This window comes from Mercenaria mercenaria, chromosome 2 (assembly GCF_021730395.1).
Source record: "Mercenaria mercenaria strain notata chromosome 2, MADL_Memer_1, whole genome shotgun sequence".
NCBI lineage: Eukaryota > Metazoa > Mollusca > Bivalvia > Venerida > Veneridae > Mercenaria > Mercenaria mercenaria.
The window spans coordinates 35,538,173-35,562,502 of record NC_069362.1 but is presented as its reverse complement, the minus strand read 5'-3'; the positions used below and the strand labels follow the sequence as shown (position 1 = coordinate 35,562,502).

The 24,330-nt window shown below is 35.6% G+C and overlaps 1 protein-coding gene across 2 annotated transcripts in view; it reads right to left on the bottom strand.

The window, feature by feature from the left end:
• The window catches only part of LOC123563703 (phospholipid scramblase 1-like), a 32,179-nt gene extending 17,408 nt beyond the window's left edge, over positions 1-14,771 (bottom strand). Inside the window, exons 1-2 of one of the 2 annotated variants that reach the window (XM_053534952.1) lie at positions 14,665-14,771; positions 2,457-2,554 (exon numbers count right to left, since the gene is read on the bottom strand). The gene's annotated coding sequence lies outside the window, so the exon portion shown is untranslated. Of the gene's footprint in view, positions 1-2,456; positions 2,555-13,927; positions 14,190-14,664 lie in introns of those variants that run through there. The other variant, XM_053534958.1, reaches the window with a different exon arrangement.
• Positions 14,772-24,330: the final 9,559 nt, after the last annotated feature.

Below are 24,330 nucleotides of genomic sequence, written 5' to 3'. Positions count from 1 at the left end.
AGATATCATCAAGTTGAACATTCTGACCAATTTTCATGAAGATCCATTCAAGGGTATGGCCTCTAGAGAGGTCACAAGGTTTTTTCTATTTTAAGAACTACTGACCTTGTTTTTGATCGCAGTTGACTCAGTTTCAAACTTGAGCTATATATCAGCAAGATAAACCTTTAGATCAACTTTCATATAGATCCCATGAAAGATATGGCCTCTAGAGAGGTCAAAACGTTTTTTCATTATTTGACCTACTGACCTTCTTAGTGATGGCACGTGACCCACTTTCGAATTTGAATTAGATATCATCAAGCTGAACATTTTGACCAATTTTTATGGAGATCTATTCACAAGTATGGCCTCTAGAGAGGTCACAATGTTTTTCTATTTTTAGACCTACTGACCTAGTTTTTGACTGCACATAACCCAGTTTCAAACTTGACCTAGATATCATCAAGATGAACATTCAGACCAACCTTCATACAGATCCCATGAAAAATATGGCCTTTAGAGAGGTCACAAGGTTTTTCTATTATTTAACCTACTGACCTAGTTTTTAATGGCACGTAACCCACTTTCTAACTTGACCTAGATATCATCAAGATAAACATTCAGAACAACTTTCATACAGATCCCATGAAAAATATGGCCTTTAGAGCGGTCACAAGGTTTTTCTATTATTTGACCTACTGACCTAGTTTTTGATGGCACGTGACCCACTTTCGAACTTGACCTAGATATCATCAAGTTGAAATTCTGACCATTTTCATGAAGATCTTATGAGATATATGGCCTCTAGAGGGGTCACAAGGTTTTTCTATTTTTAGAACTACTGACCTAGTTTTTGACCGCACATAACCCAGTTTCGAACCTGACCTAGATATCATCAAGGTAAACATTCAGACCAATTTTCATAAAGACCCCATGAAAAATGTGACCTCTAGAGTGGTCACAAGCAAAAGTTTACGCACGGACGGACGGACGCACGGACGGACGACGGACGCTGCGCGATCACAAAAGCTCACCTTGTCACTTTGTGACAGGTGAGCTAACAAAAACAACAACAACAACAAAACTGCGGCCATTCTGTTTTCATAATGTGCTTGAAAGTGTGCATTTAACTGTCAGACGTGCACTGTAAACCAGGTATCCTGCAACCCATTTGTACAGTACTCTCAGATGAAATTAATCATTCATAATTTCACGGAATATGAGCAAAAGATTTTAAACAGGAGCTTTCAATCAATTAACTGAAGTAAAACATTATCAATAGTTCAATAAATTATTAAATGAGGAACAATGTATTAAATACGATATTGTGAAAGCATTTTGCCTCTTGTTTATGCGTCTCTGGGACACGTAATCCATGGTCGGAGTATAGAAACCGTCGTACATTTCCTGAAAATTAAACCCCACAGGTTTTTTCAATAATACATGGTTACAGTCTAAATACAATTCCAGGGCGCTGATCCGAGAATTTTTCACTATCAGAGGAAAAAATCGTTTTTTTGTTTTTTTTTTCGAACGGTTAAAATATAATAACTTGAAGTACTTCATAGCTCTCTCTCTCTCTCTCTCTCTCTCTGTCTCTCTCTCTCTCAACTGATTATTTATGATTTTTTAAAAAGGTTCCCCTGAATGGGTAATTTTGTGTAAACCAACGGTGTGCATCGAAAACCTAATAAATTATAAGCAAATGTGCATACAGGTTGAGGTACTTATTTTGTCACTCATTTTTCACGGGACCGTATGCCAGTTTTATCCTTAAATTGTTTCCCTCAAACTTCTGTCTGTAAAATTCAGTTTTGCATGTTGTTTTGCTTATGATTGAATGTTCCCCCCCCCCCCCCTCCAAAAAACAAAACGACTTGTACGCCACTGTTATTAACTCTGGTTACTTTAACAGCTGTGTCACGTAAAAAAACACACAAAAAAAAACTAGTTTCATGACTCCCTATACAAAGCGCACATTGCGCCGTACATCTCGTAACTGTTATTTACTATGCATGTATGAATGTATGAAAAGACCATATTTAAATCTGAACATAAAATTGCAATTGTAGAGGCAATTGTTTATTTGACCAAAAATGACATTTTGTTAATAATTTAATGTCGTATCTGTTACTTACGACCATTTTTCGCCAGTTTTAGGAATGTTTTCTTGTGGTAAAGGTTGCATCAGACACTAGCAGGCTTAAATAATTGCGTATTCTGAGATCTTAGATAAAACAATGTAATTGTAAGTGCGAAAGGCGTATATATACAAACTTCGGCTCCATAAATATATCACATTTGGTGCAATCAGTATGTTGAACATAAGCTAGTAAGTTTCTGCACGAGTAGGAACAGTTTCGATGAAAAAACTGTAAAAAAAAAACTGCACATTTTTATCAGTTTCCTAAAATACTATTTTTCCCTTACTACCTTTTCAAAAGCATGCAGTTTCAAAACATATTTGTCCCTACCTGTTTAATCGTGTCCCCTAATAATCTCACGTACATTGACGCAGATCTGGCTTGAAATGCATTTATGCCTCTACATCACTGTTATTGCAGTCATGGACCTACCAACAAATAAAAACAGAAATGGAGTTTTGATTACATCATACTTATTGAACCGTAACTATTTTAAATGGTGCCTGTATAACAAAATATCATTCAAATACACTGGCACCAGACCAGAATGAAAATGCCTCTGTACATGTTTTACCCTACCCTAGGTATTCTATAAGCACCATGGTCATGAACGGGAAAATATACTTTCCCATTTCAATCGCATATTGCTCACTTAAAACGCGCAGATCGGTGAATGCGTACCTAGTATATTGAACAAGCGATAATTTATCTTCCATCGTGCACCAGTCACATTGTCTCAATATTCCATGTTGCAGAGATGCTCCACATATTTTATGCTTCCGTCAACGTTACAGAAAAAACTTGCGTGAACTCCCCTAATGAACATCCGGTCTAGAGGTCACAGCAGTGTGCACATGTTAGGCGAAATGTAAACAAACAAAAACAGAATGCAAAATATTCACAGTTATACAATAAAACTCGAAATGATGAATGAAATTCATCTTGTATGTGATTTTGAATTTGAAATCATACATTGGTAAACATCTGTTCTGTTTATTTAATTCATTTTGCACATTTATCCTACACATACGCATTTTAGCATACACGTGTAGTAAAATGACGATTGACATACATTTTCACATCAGCCAATCAGAATGGTTCTGTAATCTAGAACGGAACTTCACCAGGGAAGTTCAAGCAAGTTTTTTTGTATAACGTTGAAAAACTGTAAAATACGCGTTGTTTTCTAAGACAAGAAGTGTTGAAGAAAAGTGACCGGTACAGAATGGAAGATAAATTATCGCGTGTTTAATATCCATAGTACACATTTACCGAACTGCGTGTTTTAGTTGTGAAATGCGCGATTGAAATGAGTTAGTATATTTTCCCGTTCACGACCATGGTTCTTATAGAATACCTAGGGGTAGGGTATAACATGTACAGAGGCATTTTCTTTCTGGTCTGGTGCCAGTGTTCAAATATGTGAAAAAGTGTGAATGTGTGCCAAAAAGTTTATCTTTATATACGTAATAATTCAATACCGGTCCGCGTCACGTAATCCATGCATGATGCGGTGAGATCGATAATAAAACATTTAATTAATATACATTACTTAATTATTTGTATATCATAATCGATAAATATTTCGAACTTCGAAGGAAAACACGGCAATGCGCGCCATTGAACAAATGCTGAATTTAACAAAACAATAGAATTTTAAAGTGTATTGGTCTTTGGTTAATACGATATCTTTTACGTCCGTGAAATTCTATCCGTATTTGTTTGGGCTAGCTTTTAACTTTAATTGAATGATAGGAATTCATTGTATTTGTAGTCTGTTATGCAAATCATTTCAAATTATATTGTATTGTCTTGTATTGTAATTTCATGTCAAGGAGAAAACAGTTCATTGTAGTAAAGAATGAACAATTCGAAGCGCGATTTGACGAAATTGTCCATAATGGAGAGTTTAAATAGACAAATTAAAAAACAAATTGGATGGAATTAAATTGCATACAGATAAGATATCACGTAAAAGATAAACAAATTGACCAGGTGACAGTAACGTAAATGAAAACGTCCACGTGGCGGTGTGAAAAAAAGAAAGGCTAGAGCCTCAGCATGTCCAGTATCTACCATACAGACATGACTGGCTGGTACGGCCTGTATGATATTTTCGCTTCAAAGATTTTGAGCTTTTGTGACGGTTATCATAAGCTGTTTAATTTAACAAAAGTCAGGAAATAATTGCCCCAGTCTTTTCTATAGCCACTGAGTGCATTTTTCAGTAATTACCCTGCATTTTTGGTATGATTTTTTTGCTTAAAAAATATATTCCCAGAAAATAAAATGCAAACACTAAGACAGGTCATACTTTGATGAAAGCAACACAGGAATGATTAAGAATGATAACTGTATGGATCACCCTTCGTCATTGCACGATTAAATGTCATATCGCAGTTTCCTTGTGGAATTTTGGCTTTTAGTCAATGCAAAAAAACAACTAATTAATGCGTAACTGTGGCACATGGAGAAAGACGCCATTTTCCTAAATGAATACAAGATCATACAAATGCAAAATAATTCAAAGTTTTCTGGAGAAGCATGCCCTCGTACCCCTGTGTATGGCACAATGATCGGTTTTGGAACTGCACGTTGAACAACAGGGTGTAACGTACTAGATATTGCAGTCATGTACCTAGATCTACCAGCTTTGATTATACAAAGTCACTCTCCATTATGAATGATAAATCCTTATTGAACCCTCCATATTACAGGAAATGACGTTTGGGGGAAACTGTTCGCGCGCGTGTGTATTGGGGGAAGAAGTGGAGGGAAGGGTGCAAGCGTCCGAAAGAAATAGTAGATCTAGCTATAGAATCTAGTCTAATCCATGCTTCCAGAAGAGATCGTTATCGGAAATTCTAGTTGTGCTGAGCGACAAAAAGAGCAAATCACATTATTTCGATTCTAATATGTTATCAAGATATACTTATTATCTAGATCTAGATCTATATTTTTGAATATATTCATAGAATATTTACCAGTTTTGTGTGGGTTTTCTTTTCCAGCACGTCGCAATAGCCTCTGGAGCTATGAGGTAATAACTGTGACGTACAAACTGTGTGTATGTTGCTTGAACTAAGTCTCGATCTGTCTGCTGTCTTTATAAGATTGTGATTGCTTTTGGCTGGCCTTATTTACACGATTCTAAGAATAGGGCCTACCTGGAGATCTTCAAACGCAGCCCCTTTACAGACACACTCTGAGTTTTCCCATCATTTTGTATGTTATAAGATCTTTTGTGAGTATTTGCAACTTGAAATGGGTTTAGCTAGCCTTGTTATAAATTACAGATCTAGAGTAGATCTAGATCTAGGCCTAAACGATTGTAGGCTACATAACATTATAGATCTAAAGATCTATAATTTATTTCATCTTTCACGGACCACAGTGTTGCTAAGTTGCTTTAACCATTAATGAACCCTGGGAACTCCGTGCTGCCAATATAAACATGAGTTTAAAATCTGTGATATCATAGTTATCGATCTCTCTATTCAGTCACGCTATTTAAGTATTAAATGGCACCAGTGCCAAGTTTATTTTGCGTCATATGAGTAGGCCTATATTCAATATTCTAGACCTTAAATAACGAGTTGCCGTACTTGACCGAAGTATTGCAGGTCTAGCCAGAAGTAAGCCACATGATAGCACAAAAACAATTTCAGAGAATAAATTATTTAGAAAATACACAAACTTGCTGCTTCCTCTGCATGTTAAATACTGGTAATACTAAATCAGTGTCCCAATCAACAGATGAGTTCTTTTGCCAATTTAGTCTGTTGGCGTGTTGGCGGGGCGAAAACACGACAACATAAAAAACCACAGTGTAGAAACGATTGAACAACCAAAACGGAAATAGCGATGTGATTTCAACTGTTTGTTGAAATATGATAAACGTGGTCTAACATTTTCGATTGTTATTTGGATAATAACCAAATAAAGGTATGTTTATTCCTTGAGATGTTTTTCGAAAGGCATGTTTAAAGTCAATATAAGTCCAGAATGACTTACATGAGCGGTAGGTAAGGTGAAATCAGTTGATTAAAGGGTGAATGTTTAGATGGTGCATACCAAAAATGAATCAGTTTTATGAAAAATAAGGCAAATTTTCTGAATGAATGTCTTATTATACGAATTTCGTATATTTTCTTTTGCATTGATCACGATTTCAGCTTTAATTTATCCTTGATTTTTCGTTTAAAACACAAATTATTTTGATTCTTACACACCAAATTTTACTACTTATTGCAAATATTTTTTATACGATTTTGTCCATACTGAATGGCATATTTTTATTATTAATTACGATTAAATTCTGATTTCTGTCTGTTTTAGGCACAGTGAAGCAATACAAGTGTTATTATTGCAAAGAAACAACACCAGACTTTGAAAACATAATTAAACACAACTTGATTCAAAACTGACGAAAACACAGAATAAAATTGAAACACACGACAACGTTAAAAATAAGACAGTTTTATTAACAAAAGATTTCCGAGTAATCCCAAAAGAAGTTAACAATAGCAATTAATAGAATGATAATATCAATTAAGGAAAAAAAAACTACAGAAATAACAAAATTCGCTAGTAAATTAGAATCACCCTTGAAAAAAGTACCAAATAATACTGGTGCTTAGCAAACGAACACAAACGAGGCTAAGGCAAGTTAAGCAGTCCGAATTAATGACACTCGAAAAAAATAAGGAGAAGAATTCCACAACACTGTGTATTTAATTCTTATCCTTTCCTACTTTTCTTGTTCAAACTACGATGTATGTATTTAATTTGTACATGTATTACTGGGAATGAAATATGTTTAAACTAAAAAAAATAAGGCTTTGGCAGGTTAAGCAGACCAAACTAGTAATACTCGAAAAAATAAGTTGCTTAATTATAACCTGAGAAATAGAAAAATGATGAGAAAGTGTCTTAAAATGACTTAAATTTTCAAAATGCTAAGCATGATGTACAATCTATATGTTGTAATACCACTCATATTGAAGACTATTACATGAAAATGAGGTGGAGCCAGTGTTTACAGGGTGTGTTTCCGCCATTTGATAAAAAGATTAACACAGGAAGAGAAAGAAAGCCACTAAGTCCTCGCCCCAAAACAAATAGATGACAAACACACAAAATACTGTCTCATAACAAAGATTATGGACTTAAAGCACAGAAACTTGTCCGCAGATTACACATTTCAAAACTCAGAAAGGAGTCAGCCACCCGTTGATAGAAATGTTATTACCGGTTAGATTGTATGGAACAACAGAAAGGTGAACTAGCCGGCCGAGGAATCCAATTGTGATTTTGTGCTTATATATTTAGTAAAATATAACTATATATATATCCAAACTATACCCAACTGGCACTAAAACCAAAAAGCTGCCAAATTACAAACAAATATTGTACAACTTAGTTATTGTTTGTCATTTGTATTTGATAAAACTGCATGTAAATGCTTTAAGTTTCTTTCAGGTCCAATACCACTGGCAATGTCCACAAAATTTCTCCAATTTCAACAGTTAAATGAAAAAGAATTACTATTATCACTCCCAGTTATTCGCTATATTTTTTTCCAAAAAATCGCAACAAATCGTTCACATCATTATGGGCAGTTTTCAATAAATCGTTCAATATGAAAACGAAACCTTCACTACAGATATCGGTATATTTCTACATGAATAACAAATACCTAGTAACAAATGAGTACAAGAACAATTTATTGACAATGCTGGACTTATTTAATATGAATTTTGTACACGTCCATTATCAACTGGAAGGGAAAACTCTGTTTATTCGTGTGACACTTTCTGAAGTTTCAACAGAAATTGATGATTGCTTTTGATTACGGTAACATAACGACGGTACTTCACACACTTACTGATGAAATCTAAGACGAATTATCTCTTCAATATATAAACTAATGACTACTAACAGATAAATTCTTGTAAATTCCCTTGAACGGTAAAAATAAATGAAAACAAAAGCGGCGTGTAAACCTAGATACTGTGTATGTCGTATAATCACATCGCTATTTCGTTTTGGTTGTTCACTGTTTCTACACTGTGAAAACGAAAACTCGACAAAATCCTAATTTGTAGAGTTTTCGTGTTGTCTTGTCGTGTCGGCGGGGCGAAAACACGACACATTTTACGCGGAAACTTGACGTTTAGAGGGCGCCGTCACGACAAATAGAGCTATCTGTCGAGTTTTCGTATTGGCGAGTATAAATATGTCGTGTTGGCTCCCTTTATTAGTCGTGTTTTCGCCCCGACGACACGAAAATACGACAAATACCTTATCTGTCGAATTTTCATGTTTTCGTGTTTTCTCCCCCGCCAACACGAAAACACGACTATTTGTCGAGTTTTCGTGTTTTCGCAACACCGACACGACTACACGAAAAAACGACAAATTCTTTTCAGACATCTCTTATAAAACGTAGAGTTATTCTGAAACCAGTGGCAATGGGTTTTAGAAGCATTTTTCTTTCTATTCGAAGGAACCGTCAATTCAGAATTTATTTATATTCACTAAAGTTGCATTAGGAGATCTGAGATTATGAAACAATACAATAATACTATGTCAGATGTCAGTCATCGTTTTAAGAATACAAAGTGTATGTATAACACACCCGGTTCCAGAAATATTTCATCGGGGTACAGTGAGTGGCAATAGTTAAAGAATGAAGGCGGCATCGGCGAGCAGCGTGGGGTTACGTACGGAAGGGGGTTATTTAACCTCTCATATAGGGTAGGTCAGGGCTTGTCAGCCTGCAAATGTTTGAAATATATGATGGCGGTCCCTGTTGCATCCTTTTGAGTCCAAATTTTGAGGTACGGGGGTTAAACCTATCCTGACAGTGGAATCACTGTGTCTCTCCTTGTCATTTTTGAAATGTAGGTATAAAATGGTGGTTCCTGTTGCATTTTTGTCCAAAATTTGAGGAACGTGAGGGGGTCATGTCCTCCTATTTAGGGGGTCAGATGGTATTCCCACGGACATTTTTGAAATATAAGGAATGCAATGGTGGCCTATGGTGCATTTTGGGGTCTAAAATGTGAGAAAATATTATTCTGATATTCGACCTTCGTCTTTAAATACTTTTTTATGTAACATGAAAACTCGACAAATAAATATGTCGTGTCGGCGCCCTCTAAACGTTTTAATATTTTCGTGTAAAATTTGTCATGTTTTCGTGTTGTCATAATGTCTTGTTTTTGCCCCGCCAACACGAAAACACGAAATGGCAGAAATCAGCAACCATAAAACAAGATTTTTCCGTAAGGTATGGTGGCTGATTTCTGCCATTTCGTGTTGGCAGGCCAAAACCAAGACAACACGACAATTTTTTGAAGTATAGGTATGAAATGGTGGTCCCTGCTGCATTTTTGTCCAAAATTTGAGGAACGCGAGGAGGTCATGTCCTCTACTTAGGGGGTCAGATGTTATTCCCACGGACAGTTTTGAAATATAGGAATGCAATGGTGGCCTCTGGTTCATTTTTGGGTATAAATTGTAAAAAAAATATTATTTTGATATTCGACCTTCGTCTTTCAATATCTTTTTATGTAACAAAATCGTATTCGGTCGAAATATACATAGAACACGGACAGGTTTGAAATATAGGAATGCAATGGTGGCCTCTTGTTCATTTTTGGGTCTAAATTGTAAAAAAATATTATTTTGATATTCGACCTTCGTCTTTCAATATCTTTTTATGTAACAAAATCGTATTCGGTCGAAATATACATAGAACAATAGCCAATTTTTATTCTTAAACTTTTATTTTCTAGCATGCAGTTATCTTGTGTGTCAGTTCAGTAATTGTTGTGCGCATGTCTAACGGAAGATGTCAAAGCGAAAACATGAAAACTCGACAAATAAGTTATTTGTCGTGTTTTCGAGTTTTCGTGTTTTCGTGCCGGTGGGGCGAAAACAAGAAAACTCGACAAATAAGGTATGGGTTTGCCCTAAACGAGAAAACAATGGACAGAACTAAACAAACTGGAATCAGTCTTTACAAAACTTATCGCGCCAGAAACATCATGACGCAGTAATTTCGTGTTAGTGAGGCAAAAACGCCACAACACAAAAACTCAACAAATACCTAATTTGTCAAGTTTTCATGTTTTTGTGTCGGCGGGGCGAAAACACGACATCACTACAAATAAAACACGACAAAAATATGTCATGTTGGCACCCTCTATACTTCGTGTTTTCGTGTAAAATTTTGTTGTATTTTTGTGTTGGACAGTTGACATAACCAGTGTTCATGGATTGTGTACCAGTGCTTATATGTTCTCACCAAGTAATTGCCAAATTCTCCAAATTAATAAGAGATAGGGAATGAATTATTTCAGACGTAATGTTTTCTATCAAATCGTTTACGAGAACTACATCTCGCCCAGGGATCGAACTACAGGTCAAAAGATCCGAGATGACAAATTGACTTTTAACACTGCATGATTTCTTTTCATTCAGCGTCTAATCGGAACATTGGGTAATAATTTACAAAAGGGACAATGTGGTAGAACATTTGCTATTTATTTAGATACAAAACTTCTAGAGCAAGCATTTTCAAGAATACAAGTTACATTAGCGCGGCAAACATTGTTCATCTTTTATAGATGTGGCGAAAAGATTCAGCAAAACAACATTTTCGTGTATCGCGAACGACCATGAATTTTTCCTAAATCGAGATGATGCCGTTTATTTTGCTAAACGATGCCGATGAATCCAAAAGAAAAAATCTGTTTTGGGTTGTAAACACATCAACCAGTTTGAATTGGCTGTTCGGATGAAATTAACCAGAGCGAAAACTGTCAGTTATCAATTTGACTTTGGCCATATGTTGCATTTATGAAAATCATGAGATGATTAGTTTCATTGATATAGAAAGCGAAATAGATACTTTTCTAAAAATTTTGATATTGCCGTATGCTGATGATACAATACTAATATCAGATGACCACATGAAATTACAAGAATGCTTAAGTGATTGTTTAGAATATTGTAGAACTTGGAAATTGAATATCAATATGAGTAAAACTAAAGCAATGGTCTTTTGGTCAAGAAATGATGAAAATTTTGAATTCATCTTAGATAACCAGTCTTATAAATGTTTAGGCATTTTCTTTTCAAAATCAGGAAGCTTTTTAACAGCAAGAAAACACTTGGTTCAACAGGCAAGAAAAGCAATGTTTTTACTATATAAAAGAATAAATAACCTCTCTCTACCTGTAGACTTGGTATTAAAACTCTTTGACCATACAATAGTACCTATCTTGCTTTACTCATCGGAAGTATGGGGATATGAAAACAGTAACATATCAGAAAAATTACACACAGACTTTCTGGGAAAAATTAATAATCTTAGAATATCCACGCCTCACTATTGTCTCTATGCAGAAGATGGCCGATACCACTTACATGTCTTAATTAAATGTAGAATGATCAATTTTTGTAACAGATTAATTACAGGCAACCAAAATAAATTATCATACCAGATTTACAAATACATGCTCCAGATACCTAACTTTGAATCTAAATGGATCAAACGTATAAAGCAAATTCTCAATCAAATAAGAAGACCTGATATATGGCAGAATCAGAACAACATACAAACTAAATCACTAAAAAACCAAGTAAAACAAATTCTTATTGATCAAAATTCCCAAACCTGGCACGACAGTCTACAAAACTCGACTAAAGGATTAAATTATTCGCCTTTTAAAGAGGACGTAAAGTTAGAACCATATTTGCTCAATTTGAAAAGGTCTGAATATATTTATCTCTTCAGATTTAGAACTGGAAATCACTTTTTTCCTTGTGAAACAGGTAGATGGGTCAATATTCATTTTAATCAGAGAACCTGCTTTCTATGTAATACTATGGACATAGGGGATGAATTTCACTATCTTTTAAAGTGTCAGAATATAGAAAAAAAAGTATTTGAAAAAATACTATTATACTAGGCCAAATGTTCTTAAATATAAAGAAATTTTGACAACAAATTCCAATTATCATTATCAAAACTATTTAAAATTTTTAATAATATTATTTACATACAAAATAGATACTAATTATATCAAAATTTCATATCTAGTATAGACTACATGTTAATTACTATTATCACTCATAACTCATCTATTTCCTATTATTTACTTATTGATGTCAATATATTACATTTATTTAGTTTTACTTTTGAGTAAGTAGCTGTTCATCCACACTAAGAAAATACATACATGGGTTTTGAAAAAAGCTTGAATGCGTCTTTCTGAAAATTATACATGGTTGACAAACAAAGGTTTTGAGAGAACTGTTCGCAACACATCCCATTTCCAGTCTTCCCCTCTCTCCCCTGACCCCTTCCCCCAACCCAACCACTTCCATCCCCGTTATAAAAAGTTGTCTTTCCAATTCAAAGAAATTGAATTTAGCAGTTTTTTTCTGTGTATCAAAAGGAAAACGTCTATTTTTCAAAACATTCCGTTTTTCATAAAAAATCATGTGTTTTCCCAATGCCATTGTTAAATTATGCGCTGATTTAGTGTATCAGAATAGCTGTTACCATTTTTTCCATCATTAGTTTCAAATGAGCACGTAGGCTACCCAAATATCCAAGGATTTGCTATAAATCAGAATAACAGTGTATACTCTTTTCAGAACATTTACTTTTTTTCAAATTTCTATCAAATACTTTTCATTTACTGATGTCTTTTTACATACACACTGATTTAGTCAGTACCATACTGACAGTAATTTTCGCAGAAGCGGTGCCAGTGTCGCAGAAACGGTTTTATAAATATGGCCGGACAAATGTATTTCCGCTGTCATCGGTAAGTTTTCTAATGAGTATATCTTATTTGAAAACATTTGGCTGGAAACAAGTGAGGCAGAAGCCCACATTATGTACTCCTCCAGCAACAATAGCTTCGATTTTCATATGATGATGGCTTATGACAACTTTCACAGAAAGCAAACATTTGAAGAATAAGTCAGAATGCATATCAGTAAAAGAATAAAATGAAAGTTTATGTAATCAGTTTATATAATCATTTAAGTCTAAATACAAAAATTGTTAACCCTAAAGCACTGTACATGTAGAGGTCCGTCGCAATATCACACACTTAATTCTAACTATCAAATATCTACTTCACAGGAAACACTTTCCTTATGTTTTTAATCATAACTGTTTTTCTGGAGACTATAAAATCAGAACCCAGGGCATGTAACCTCTTGAATTAAAATATGGGTTATCTATATCGACCTTTACGTTCAAATTTATTGACATGTGTACTACAAACAAAAGAATGTTTTAATCAATCTAGCTAAATATATAAAAGAATACTGCTATAAATGCGAGATATTTTAAAAGTTGTAGCCTTATGTGCTTGAATGTCCAAATATTTTACAGACCCGATTGCTTTTCAGACCATTTCAGTTATAAGAATAAATTCTACAGAAGGAATACATTATTTGTTGCTTATGTTCTTGGCAATAAATTAAACACTACTTTTTTCTGTGAGATGTATCATAGATGTTCTTCTGACCGTTTACATGGGGACTGGCCCTTTCATTCGAAACGATTTGCATTATATGATGCATTTTACCGGTGTCATATTGATTCGTTTTGCCTGTTCAAAATATAAGTTATCTTTCTGTCGTATAAGGCAAAATTTCAAGGTTTAATTAACTAAGTCTTAAAAATTATTTATCAACACGAATCTATATCTTAAATGTTTTTATAATAATTCAAAACTTTAAGTACTATCTCTACTAAATATACTTACTATATGTGAATAGTGCAAACCCGGGTCTCTCAGTGTTACGACGTAAATTTTTTAGACGATAATCCAAATCTCCAGTAAGTCCCAAAACACTAATCCGCGTTGTAAATGTGTCACAAATATTATGAACTAGCTTTTGACACGAGAAAACGCGCATGTTGCATAGTAAATATTGATTACATCTGCCATTATTTCACACCTCACTGAGCAGATATAAGCGATAAAGCAGGTGCGTATATGGGTGTAAGTCGCTAACATGAAAGGGTTTTTACCTTTTTCACCTTGTAAATTTTAATATTTGACAATTTGGATATTGCCAAGGTTAAGCTTAAATCAAAGTACTGATAGTGCAGTACTGATGGGATTAGAATCCTTTCCAGAAAACGGCACAAGCGCTAAGAGCAGCGCTTCGATAGTTAGAAACACCTTGAAATCGCCTCCATGATCATCCATTTTTTTTTAAATTTCAAACTGCAATATTTTTTTTTCAATAGTGGTCCGATTTTAAAAATCCTTTTAGCATTATGAAAGGTCTGAAGATGGCTTTCAAATAAAATTAACTTATTGTCAGACTTTCCTTGCCTTTTAAACATGCTATTTAGATATAAATGACAAACGAAAGCTAAAGTTTCATTATCGAACTTGACTGAGACTGAAAATGTTTTGTGAACACGGGGCCTGGTGGCATATGAAAGAATATTTTAAGTGCACAATTCACAAAGAATTGTATCCATACTTACAAAACATTCATTTAAGTAATATGTTCTGCCCCAATAAATTTATTGAGCGATTATTCCACCAAAAAGAACAAATCCTCAGCCGGTATGTTCGTTTTCGTAACTTTTCTGGAAAGATAAAAATTTAAAAGATCTAAAATAATTCTTGCAAATTATTTTAGTTGAAATGACATTATCGATTTCACCTTTTCCGGCAAACCTTAGGTTTCTATGGTTTCTTCAATATCCGCATATCAGATTTTAGAACGACAACGCAAAAACTGCAATATACGTGAAAAATACGAGATATAATCATAGAACTGTTTTAAATTATGAATTAAAGAAGAGTCAAGTTACGTGGTTTACGTTCAAATTTTATGTAATAGTGCTTCAATAAGTCGGGATATAGTTACTGTTTACTACTTTAATTATTAACACGACCTTTTCTCTTGATTTGCGATATGATCCGTTTGAACCAGCGAGACCCCATACCTCGAAAATGGAATGCACCGGAAACTATTCATGGAAAACCGAATGTGGATCATTATAGTTTTGCCTTAAACCGTTGTTGTTGTTGTAGATGCACCTTTCTTTATGTTATGACAAAAACTCAAGATTCCATTTAAAATTTATTCAATAACGCATAACATTAGCCAATCTCAAATGCCACAAACTATTTATATACGCAATATCTTATAAAACCCGAGTGACTGACCTTGTGCATCAGAAGTACAGTATATATGTAGTGCAGCTAATATTTGTCGCAAATATTTTTGAAAAATGTTCTGATTTTTTGAGGAGTGATAATATCAAGGACAAGAGATGTGACATGGGATGCGATAGTGAAGGGAATGAGGCAGTGCACGTGATGTGACAGGGAATGCGATGATGTAGGGAAGTAGGGAGTGGTAGCGTTGGAGACACGTGATGGGACAGGGAATGCGATGATGTAGGGAAGTAAGGAGTGGTAGCGTTGGAGACACGTGATGCGACAGGGAATGCGATGATGTAGGGAAGTAGGGAGTGGTAGCGTTGGAGACACGTGATGTGACAGGGAATGCGATGATGTAGGGAAGTAGGGAGTGGTAGCGTTGGAGACACGTGATGTGACAGGGAATGCGATGATATAGGGAAGTAGGGAGTGGTAGCGTTGGAGACACGTTATATGACAGGGAATGCGATGATGGATGGCAATAGGATATTAATCACAGAGTTATGAGAGATTTGATGTTCACTGTTTCAAAATATATTCTTTCTTCGTATATGTAGAAATTATTTCCCTTTTGTACAAAATTATGGAAGTCTAAAGGTGGCCTGTGTTCAGAAAATTAAAATGTGAGTGACGCTTCAAAATGTACGTATTCATGGGTATCACATAACGCTTAATTTGCATAATGACCGTAATAAATTCGGCTATTTCGGGTATTTCTACCGACAGACTCTTATTCAGTAATACTTTATCGATCGTGCAAATCATACAAAATTATAAATTTAAACAGTAAGACCGTGAAGAGAGCATTGAAAGAAACCACTATTCAATGTGCCGCATGTAGAATGGTCCGGGCCAGCTAATGACATACTCCAATGCATTTTCAAATGAATGGGTTAATATGGAGACTATTTAAGAGGAATAAAAAAGAAATGAGGCAGAATTTATGGGATCAACTAGAATCTATATGGAACAGAATAGAAACAAGAATGATGTCAACATATAGAACAATGTCAATACTTGTTAAGAGTAATAAATAAAACTTTAATTCCAGAAACAATAATCAGACAAAAAGTCCCTAAACAGTTTTTTTTGTAGAAAATGGCATTTTCAAATAATTTATAGGGGTAGTCGACTTGCAGACTTAACAGCACAAGTAAGTTTCATTACATTACAATTGGTACAAATAACAATAAAAGACCTAACTTAAAATCAAATAAAATAAAATAGAAATGCCCGTTTTTTCCATAAGTTGAAAAATTCTGAACTCGGTGTATACAATAAATAATATTAAGATTTGTCAGTATTAAATAAGACTGAAATAATGTACATGTCTTACTTTTGTTTATTTTTGTTGGGTATCAATAAAGTAATTGACCAATATCAGATGTGAAGCCATGATGCCAAATATTTCCAAATGACAGTTCTAAGTATCCTATGGATGTAGTCTGTTGGCATCTTTTCTAGCTCTCTAAATTGTTCAGGTTTTCTCTGTTAGATGAATTCTAATACATAATAAGGTAAAATTAAGATGCTGCAAAGCATCCTATTAAAATGGTCTTTTAGTTTTAACGATATCTGCCACTAATTACTGTTCAAACTTATTCAACACTGAACTTCAAAAAACGCTGATAATCTTTGGCACTGGAAACGGAGGAGGGGCGGAGGAGGGTGGAGGATCCTGACCACAAGAGTCTATTGGTTTTATGAAGGACATGCTAAAAACATTTCTGGTCACGAACTAAAATGTCTCTAACCTACTGCAATTTAAAACATTTCTTCAGTTTCTTATTCTCTGGAGCTTACAATTTACAATGACTAATGATTATACTGCTGAGGCAAAAAAAAAAAAAAAAAAACGGAGACGAAATAATTAAACAGCAAAAAAATTCAACCGACCGTGCATAGTATCTCGAGTCAATATTCTTTTTTCACCTATATTTTGTTTAACGCGTGTACATCTACAATTTGTAAATATATTATAACCTATGATTGTCAAACGTGAATAAACAATTAAATCTGACAAAAAAAACAAACAAACGTTTTCTAATTTCTGTCGTAGTAGATCTAGATTTATTTATTGTCATCAGCTGTTGATAGCAATTTACACTGATTACAATTCGAAATACCCGAATAGACTGTATTTTTCTGCTAACATTATGATTAACTAAAATAAATATTCTGTATTAAAATATTTTAACTTACTGTGGCCATTTTGTGTTGTATAACCACGCCCCGTACAGAGTTCTGTGTCTATATATAGAAGCAATCAATATGGTCAAAATCTATGACACTGGCGGAGCGTTATGGGAAGCCGGAGCTGTCTTGTATATGAATGTAGTTGTATATTCTAGTCGTTTGGAATAATAGAGTACATTAATTAATTATACTACAACTGGTAGGTGGAGTGACAGGTTTGGCATATTTCATAGACTCAAGTCAAACCGAATCTGCTATAATGAAGGTCAATGTCGAGTAAAGTAGTGTAAGTCAGATGAAACTGTGGTGACATTTTCGGATATTATGAGCGTACTTGGATATAAAGTGTTAAATTTTATAAGAGCAAAATTGTAAACACGTGTACTTATGAATGGTAATGAAACTATGCCAAAAACAATAAGAATAAAACGAAAAAATAGCAGAAAAGGTGAAACGCCTAAGTCATCAAAAGGGACAAAAGAGGCCAAAACTAGTAATTACAAAGGGAGACGACAGTTGGCAGTTCTAGGAGTATTACGTCAATAAATACATTAGCCCAATTATTTAGCTCAGTGACCAATAAACGACTGTACGAACTGACTGACAGAAATAATGTAATTTCTGATGCCCAGTTCGGTTTTAAGAAGGGCTATTCTACAGGGCTATTATACAGTTGATTCAATTTTTGCATTACACTCGTTAAGTGAACATAATATTGCGGGTTTATAGACATATGTATGTGTTTTGATTCTATATACAGAAATGCACTTTGGTGTAAACTGTATAAACTTGATATAAACGGGAAAATGATAAAAATTGTGCGCTCAATGTATGACCAAGTAAGATGCCAAATTAAGGATCATGTAAAGTTTTTGAGACAGCCCCTCGGGTAATTTTTTTATTTTGGAAGAACCCGTAATATTCATCGTCATCATGGAGAACATTTATGTCAAGTAATATTGTAACCCTTGACGGATGACAGAGTTCTAGACCGGACACGATACAGACCCTGTTCATGCCATGTTAACATCTGACTGCCAAGTATGACCTTGATCTTCGAGCTAGGGATCTGAAAGTTGCGCAAAACATATCGTCTTATTATGGGGTAACTTTGTGCCAAGTAGTACTAAAATCCCTTCATGGATGGCAGAGTTATGGACGGGACAGGGAAAAAAAGCCATGCTGACCTTTACCTCCAACTGTGACATTGAACTTGGAGCTAGTGATCCGGGTTTTGCGCATGACACGTCGTCTCATTATGAGAACTTTTGTACCCAGTAATATTGAAATCCCTTGATGAATGACAGAGTTGTGGAACGGACATGAAATTGCGGATGGACGGAATGACGGACGGACGAACGGACGGAAAAGAGCATTCCTATAGCTCCTGAAACTGATTTTCAACCAGTAGGGAACTAATAAAGAGTAGTAAATTTCAAACACTTTTTTTCGTCAATGCATCTCTGCATTCAGACCATTTTCTCTACTTATTTGTATTTCAATGACCGGGAAATCATTAAAGAATGCTTTAGCATATTATCAAAGTATTTACTTGGGAGCAACAATTTTGATTTTGTATACATGTATTGCGTATACGTCGCTTGCAAAGCACGAGCGCAGATTGGTACCTGCGCTCGTGTGCTTTTCGGGTTGATACGCAGAATAACAATTGTCAAAACAAAGGGGCCATGCGGTAAATAAATTTATTCTGTTATTTTCATTTCGGTTGCATCTAAACTTATTTAGACTGGCATAAAATTGCTTTCTTTTGGAATTGCATTCATCGTCGAACCAAGGATTATCTGAACAGACATCGTCCATTATTTTGCTATACTGAAACAAATTGATTCATATCTGAAGAGCTATTTGCTAAATCTGCTGTAATAGGAAGTTACAGTTGTCCGTTTCGTTACTGATATTTTAACATATTGGGCAAAGTTCTGTCATAAACCACCGTTTCTACAAAACTCTCTCTACTACTACCTTCTATAATGTAACATAAGCAAACGTACAAATCATTTTGCAAATTAAATAGGCTTTTAGCAAATTTCAGCTATAATATATCGTCATTGTCATGAAAGGGGTACTTGTAAGTTTTAATATCTGACACATTGGATAATGAAAAGGCGAAGCTTGAAACATCTGTTTCATGTAACTTTAAATGAGGCATTCCAGTCCTATTCAAATAATCATTTTGTTGAAAATGATGAAATAGATGTAAATGCAAACATACTACCGAAAGGTCGTCTCAAGATACAATTATAAATAGAAATGCTAGGCTTCTTATAGACTTTTACGGATAGATCGGCTTACTCATTATGAACGGACGGATGGGTCATGATGCTGGCGTTGGCAGCTACACTTATGCCGGTAGCTTTGGTTGTAGTTTTGTTACCTGTGGCTTCATATTGGAATAAACAAGTAGTGTAGCACATGGAGACTGGTTGATTTCATGTGATTTTTTTAACGATATGCGATTGGCTTATCGCATTTATGGAACGCCGTTATTGAAATATAGCTGGCACTCTATATGATATATAGAGAAATGCTTGTGACCTGATTTCCTCATTCATTATATTTCATATAACTTATTAAAACTTTCAGCAATAATCAATATTAATACCTAGTGGTACATAAGGTAATTTTTTTAATTGCTCTTTAATGATCTGGATTAAGGTCTTGCGTTGTTTGCTCTATATATCAACGAAGTTGAAGGCATCAATCACATTGGTGGCAGCTCTAGTAAAGTATTTCAGTAGTCAAGGAAAGTGACCAGTTGAGCTAAAAGTTATGTTATATACATGAAAGGGAAATATAGTTATTTTTGCTAAAAACAATAACATTCAGAATTAAGAATACATATTTCATTGATTTACTTGTAAAACATGCAGAATGGAGTAATATTTACATTAAAGCGTAATGGTATGATAAAAAAAACCCCCAAAAACAAGCAAACTATTCACACATAAGTTGCTTGTTAGGCTGAGAGGTTACATCCATAACAATTTCTGGTCTGTATAACTTCTGGCCGCAGGAAATCTTTCGACTTGTTGACTATATAATTTGTAGCCAGTCGCTTATTGATATGTTTGATTTCAATGTACATGAGCCTAATATATTTTCGGATCATTGCGCATTGTCGATCAGCCTAAATGCTATAGGCACGGTAAGATTTTTGTACAAATGGGACGCGCGTAAGATTAATGATTACAATCTCAAATTGAATTATGATGATGTAAAATTATCAATTGATGCTTTGACAGAAACTTTGGATAATACCATTAGCTCTTAATAGTGCCGTCACAACGGAGAGGCGCCCTTACAGCGCTGCTACGGCGACGGAAAATGGGCCCAGAGCGTATAAGCCATAAGCGTGGTATAAGCGTGGTGGAAACGCCAGACATCGTGTTGTGGTCGGCGATCCGTTCTAAAACGCATTGAGAGCGCGATGGAATCGCGAAGGTCGTTAGACAAGCGTCGTAACGTCTCCATGAACGTATTATAAGCGCAGAACACGCGTGGGAAAGACACTGCAAAAACGGTAACATTTGCAACGGCGACTTCTTGGCGTCCTCACCACGACTCTCGGGTTTCTGACACGACCTCACTACGCGTTCGGAGTCCTTATAGCGTTGTTAGGGTGATCTTACTATATTTCACCACTGTTATGCGATTGCACACGTCCTCGTGGGGCTCCCAGTGCGCATACTGCGTTCTCATGGGGTTCCCATTGCGTTTATCGAGTTCTTTGATACGACTATGGCGAGGTTAAGCAAGCTTGCACTACGCTCCTGTGGCGACCATGCTTTTCATGTGTGACCTGCTATAAAAACTGCTGTTCCAAAGTTCATACACTAGTGTGTCTGTTGTCTTCATCGCGTGTATGTCACATTCATCATTATGACAGAAGATATCCAGAACTTGTTTTTACTACAATTGATTATTGTGTTGCTGCTGCAGCATCAGCAGCAGCAGGCAGACAATCATGTTGCAGCGTATTAGACGGCGACGAAGGAGGAGGGCAAGGCGAAGACGATGTTGGGTTAGACCATGGCTATGTGAAGTCCGAAGATGTGGGCACTTCAATCGCCTCATGCCTGAGTTGAGGCACGAAGATCCTGCATCTTTCCACAATTTCCTCAGAATTCCACCAGATATGTTTGATGAGCTGCTCACCAGACTTGCTCGTTTCTTCTGCATCGTATTTCTCAGAAATGAAATTTCCGAAAATCTGACCGCCTTTTATAGCCGCCATGATCATGTGATAGAAACGCCGTGAGGTCACCGTGCAGTCGTGATACACGTAGAAGACGCCTGGTAAAAAACCCATACGCGTGGTGAGAGCGCCGCGAGATTTACGGTGTATGCCGTTACCCAACCCATAGATCTGACAGAAACGCCATAAGCGCGTATTAGTCGTGGCGGGCGCGCCGTGAGACCGCGGTATTATCGCATAGGTCGCGGTTACAGCGCGGCTGTTTTAGAGTTTGTATTTTTGGGGGACTTTTCTCTCGCGTTTTCTTCACGTTTGTCGGCGAACTTGTACATTTTCTGGCCGCCGTAAGCTCGCGGATGGTCGCAGTCCAGTGTGACGGCACTATTAGGGATCACCAAACCAGGAAATATAACCGCGTCTATAGAGTGAAGAGTAATGCAAAGACAGCCCATTTAGCATGAATGTATCGGTTGATTTGATTAACATCATAGTACAAGTATTACTTTATTTTAGCTACTTGTTCTCATTCATTTATTCTACTTAATGTTTACAAACTTCTCCATTATAAAACTAAATAACTTCTCCCTTATAAAACCAAATAAACCTTAGGTATTTAGATTTTAGTAATACAAATGTACATGTACATGTTCAGTAGAAATAGCATTATCGATTACATGTTTTCCCCGATCTTGGTTTTCTTCAATTATCACAAATATAAAAGAATTTAGAACGACAACGCAAAAAGTTTAAATATACATGAAACATGCGTAATATACAACTAATTTGAATTAAAAATTAAAGAATTTTACTTTTACGAGGTTTACGCAGAAATCATGTTGCAATAATTGAATAATTCGGGAAATAATTACTATTTACGACTTTAATACAAATTTTTCTTTTGTGTACAGTGGCAGTCAGAAACACAAAATCTAGACTGATTCAAATGAATTTATACGAATTTGTCACATAACAATTTTGCAGCATAAAGGTCGGATAGAACATCCGGACTTTTTTCAGAACATGAGGCATTATAACTTAATCCTAAAAGGCTGAAAAATCCATCAGTATTTGCCTTAAATCGTTGGTCTACATGCATCATTTTCTGAGCTTATGACAAATATTCAAGATTCCATTTAAACTTTATTCAATAACGCAGAACATGTAACAATCTCAAATGCCATAAACTATTATGGCGGTTACAAATAGTACATGAGAATAGTATAACTAAAATTATAAATGAGCCGTGCCATGAGAAAACCAACATAGTGGGTATGCGACCAGCATGGATCCAGACCAGCCTGCGCATCCGCGCAGTCTGGCCAGGCTCCATGCTGTTCGCTAACAGTTTCTCCAATTCCAATAGGCTTTAAAAGCGAACAGCATGGAGCCTGACCAGACTGCGCGGATGCGCAGGCTGGTCTGGATCCATGCTGGTCGCAAACCCACTATGTTGATTTTCTCATGGCACGGCTCAAATATAAATAAAATGTACAATCACAATCTTTTTACACAAATAAACTATGGTTAATTTAGTTTTACATATAAGATATCACATAAAACCCGAGTGACTGCGATATAACAAAAACTTTGTGCCTTGCTAAGCTATAATCAGTATGAAACAGTAGAAAGTACAATATATGTAGCAGTCTTTAAATTAAAACCGATGTCTAATGTTCGTCGCAAATATATTTAAAAAAGAGGTCTGATTTTAGCAAAGTGAAATTGTCGAGGACAAGAAATGTAGTTTGAAATGCATGGATGAGAAAAGAAGGGAGTGGTAGTGTCGGGAACACGTGATGTGAGCAGGAAGAACGTAGTGGTAGTGTCAGGGACACATGATGTGACAGCGGATATCATGGTTGAGGGTATTAGGAAGTGGTAGTGTCAGGAACATGTGATGTGACAGGGGATGCGATGGTTGAGGGAATTAGGAAGTGGTAGTGTCAGGGACATGTGATGTGACAGGGGATGCGATGGTTGAGGGAATTAGGAAGTGGTAGTGTCAGGGACACGTGATGTGACAGGGGATGTGATGGTTGAGGGAATTAGGAAGTGGTAGTATCAGGGACACGTGATGTGACAGGGGATGCGATGGTTGAGGGAATTAGGAAGTGGTAGTGTCAGGGACACATGATGTGACAGGGGGTGCGATGGTTGAGGGAATTAGGAAGTGGTAGAGAGTTGTGTCCCTTGGATAAGATGGTCATGTTTCTTGTGCTCTGATAATAACTTTAAATTTTGGTGGAAATAAACTATCAACATTAAATAAAACTGCATAAAACAACTGTTGAATATAAAAAGTATCTAATTGGAAATAAGAAATGTGTTTTTAACAAGAACAGGATTAGGAACTATGTAAACATTTTTGTCAAAGGTTATTGAATGGGTAGCCATTGTGTACATTGAGTATATTAGATTTATCTATACATGGACACTGTGTAACAGAAACACATGGATTAGGTGGACCGAATCAGTGAGAGTATTGAAGTGACTATAAGGCCAAACTAAAAAAAATAAAACTTAGGTATATAATATATAGTATATTGTACAACTGGAAAAGTTCAGG